At 34.8% G+C, this 3,812-nt stretch overlaps 1 long non-coding RNA gene across 1 annotated transcript; it reads left to right on the forward strand.

The window, feature by feature from the left end:
• Positions 1 to 3,016: 3,016 nt before the first annotated feature.
• LOC139195205 (uncharacterized) lies at positions 3,017 to 3,812 on the forward strand. Its single transcript, XR_011579843.1, has 3 exons — positions 3,017 to 3,181; positions 3,274 to 3,347; positions 3,615 to 3,812. It is a non-coding gene; the product is annotated as an uncharacterized lncRNA (long non-coding RNA).

A 3,812-nucleotide genomic window follows, 5' to 3' on the forward strand; every position in this document is an offset into this window, starting at 1 on the left:
ACTTAGTATATCAGGTCATTCGTATTTGAAGAATTTTGTTGCAACTTGCCAATATATTTCTGCCTCAAAACAATGAGATATTTTTCAATGTAAAGAATACGAATTGATACATAAAGTGTAATAGTATAGTTGATTGAAAACTTGAAAAAAAATTCAACCAATTATATTATGACACTTAGTATATCAAGTCGTGTTAACAACGCATGAGAAAAAATATCCAAAACAAGTGTCTTTTTCACACAAGGTGCTCACTATACACACTTGTTTTTTAGTTGTTGGCAATCCATTTAAAGCTAATATCATAATTATGGGATGTTGATAATTAAATACACATTTATAGAAAGGAGGAGGAATTGATAAGGTTGGCGATGTCGTATACGGAGAGTGCATGAGTTGCTGGCTACTTGCTAGATGATGCTGATGCTGCTACAGAGAATTACTCATTTTATCCTAATTAATTTCGGAACGTCGGCAACTTTCTCACTCGAAGATTTTTATCTTGTAATGTTGCTTGATTGCGGAATTGTGTAATATATAGGTCACTCTTTAGCCAACTTTGTAAAAAGAAAAAAAAAATACATTAATAATTGTGAAAAAAGTTGAGATTTCACTATAAAAATTGACAATTTGGAGAGTAACTTAATTTCTTATAAGCCTTTCTAAGGTTTCCCCTTTCACCGATGTAAGACTCTTTTACCTTCACATCCTCACACACCACCACCTCACGTGTGACTCATTTTCAAGCCTAACATGAGGACAACACAAACCAAGTGAAGTGGAGCACGTGTGGCTGTTAGGCTTCTCACATGGGACAACCTGCTCTGATATTATGAAAAGGTTGAAGTTCTACTATAAAACCAATTGATAATTTGGAGAATAACTCAACCTCTTATAAGCCTTTGTAAGATTTCTCCTTTCACCGGTGTGAGATTCTTTTATCTTTATATTCTCACAAATCGTTTAACCATTTGATTAACATTGTTAAAATTTCAACATTCAAGTAAGCAACATAGCTCGTTAATTTATTCGATGACAGTCGGATTGCCTAAAGATTTCAAATTTAACCAAGAAAGTAAAGAATTCAAATAATGTACAACACTGCAAGATAAGAATGAAACCCAAGAAAGTAAGATGAAAGTATATCTGGTATTGTATTGTATGGGTAAAAGTAGAAAAAAGAAGAAGAAAATTAATAGCATTCATAAAGAAATAAATATAGGTGTGGGAGGGAAGCATTGAATTACCATTTTAAATGAGGAAAACTAATGAAAATGATATGAAAATTTTGAGTTTTAACGATAAAAACAAAATAAAAGATCAAGTAAATAGTACTATGATTGATTTTTTTAAATAAAAATATGAATTTTTGTTAAAATAAATAATACTAAATTTTTTTCGTTAAAGTACAATTTTAAATTGAGGTAAGGAAGAAAATAAAAAGGTAATAATGATATGAGAAGTGCTGGATTTGATGGGTTGAATTATCACTCACTTGTTGTGTCACCCAAAAGTGAGGTTGAATTAAAACCCTATTCACTGCTATCTCATTGCAAAAACGGAACCCACCAGCAGCAGCAGCAGTGGTGGCAGCTCCCCTTGAAGTCAAAATATCTTTTTTGTTTGGCAAAAATATTAAAAATATAAATTCTTTTCCACAAAACATACTTTTCAGGCAATTATTGGACTTCAACCTTTTTTCTTACACAAGGGGCAGAGGAAGACGAGATAAATAGATAAAGGCTTAAGAGCTAAAGGGATTGAGGAAGATGTGGAAATAAACTCTAAGAAAAAACTTTGAGTACTTAGATCTAACGGAAGATTATGCATAAAATTGAATACATTGACATTTAAGGATTTCATAGAATGACCTCATTTAGTGGGATAAGGCTTTATTGTTGTTGTTGTTAAAGATAGATCACCCAATATTTGAAACTTCTCAATATCATCGATATTTTTTATGGAAATATCGAAAAAATTAGAAAAAAGTCATAGGAAGGGGGTTGAAGTCTTAAACTTCATCCCATATCAGAAAAATTCTTAAATTTCAACTAAAATAAATATATTTGGTTGATAGTTCCAACATATTGGTTAATTATCAATAAACTGACATGATATTCTCCAAAATTTCATTTTAAATTTCCACGATTTTAAACAAATTTCTATAATTTCCATTGAAGACAATCGATATTGATATATTGATCGATATTTCCACAAATTTGTATATCAATATTTCCACCGATACCTATATTTTAAACATTGAGGTTACCCAAAAAACTAGCTCAAAGACTCATTACATAAAAGTTTTAGTCCTATGACTCTCATCATATCATCAAATAATCGAGTTTCCATCCAATCAAAATGATTCTCAAAATAATAGTACTTAACATCCATATTATATTGGACTTCAACCCTTGTCAAACAGAAGCTGCCAAGTTTTCTAAGGGGCTTCGGTTGGATGAGTTAAGAAACAAGGCCCAATCGACCTTAACACTAACGCCTTGGACTTGGACCCTAACTACAAATTCAATAGTGCATCCTCTCGCATCCCACCTTGGACTTGGACCTAAAAGCTTAAATTCCGAGTTTTTTTTTTGATAAATTTGGAATGCTGCAGTTTATACCTTACTCGTTTGCAGGGAAAGAAGCTAGCCATGTTGGAATTAGCACTTGTGACCACAGGAGGAGGAAGGAGCTCGAACAGAAACGTGTCGTATGTATTTCCATCAGTAACTGTTGTCTCGCATTATTTGTATTTGATTGTATATGTTATTGAGTACATATGATCTAAGGTGTTAGCTTTGATTGTTGCACTTGTTGAGGCTCCAGCAGGTTCGAGGCACGAGCGAAACCATGGTCAATCACATCTTCCCCTTATGGTAAACCAGGTACCGCACTTGCTTTGATATTTTCATTTGAGTAATTTTTTGTATAAGCTTTGGTCTTGATGAACTGATGTCTAATCTTCTTCAGCGGGCAAATGTCACGAGATGGGAGATGCGAACGAAACCTTTCGTGAGGACTCTTGAGTTTCTATGGCAGGAGGGACATAATCGAAACATTTGCTGGTGCTGTTAGGACCTATACGAAAAGGATATGATGAGTGACCGGAAGGCATTACAGCCTACAGGCCGGAACCAGCCATAATCTTGGGCAGAATTTTTCTTGTACCTTCGAAACACAGGTACTTCCAGATGCTTCAACAAATCAAAGCCTCATTTATACTGTTCCTTCTGAGGCACTGGAACATAAATTGACCAAAATCTATGCATGCAGTTTACTGATGAAAGTAGACAGAGGCAACATGTGTGGCAAACTTCATGGACTGTCAGTAAATTGCACCGATACAGGTGAAGCTCTAAAGTTGGAGATCTTTATGCATTCTACAAAAATATGTAGACGTCGGTGTTTTCTTGCTTTGGCGTTTATTCCTCATAATACGCTTATGACGCATTCTCCTCCTCGGAGTTTTATAAAACATCTCTGTAGTTACCTTCGTTACAGGAACTAGTAAAAAAGCCGGGTTAAACAGGGCCTTGCCTATGCTCTCGGTTAGATATCGGTTTGTTTATCGGAAAGTTAGTGGAGGCATTGACAATAAGAATGTTTATTTGCAGCAATATTGTGAATGTGAATTCATATGATGAACTCAAAGTTGCAATCTCCCAGGGCAAATGGGCGAGAGATCCTTGGTCGGCTAGGTATTTGTACTTTTGAAAGCTGCAAATGATTCGCACAACAACGAAGAAGAGTTCAAAGCAAAAGAAGAAACCGGGGCAACGATCAGATGCTTTCCTTTTGAGCTGCCGCACGCA

Source organism: Malus domestica, chromosome 01, assembly GCF_042453785.1.
Source record: "Malus domestica chromosome 01, GDT2T_hap1".
NCBI lineage: Eukaryota > Viridiplantae > Streptophyta > Magnoliopsida > Rosales > Rosaceae > Malus > Malus domestica.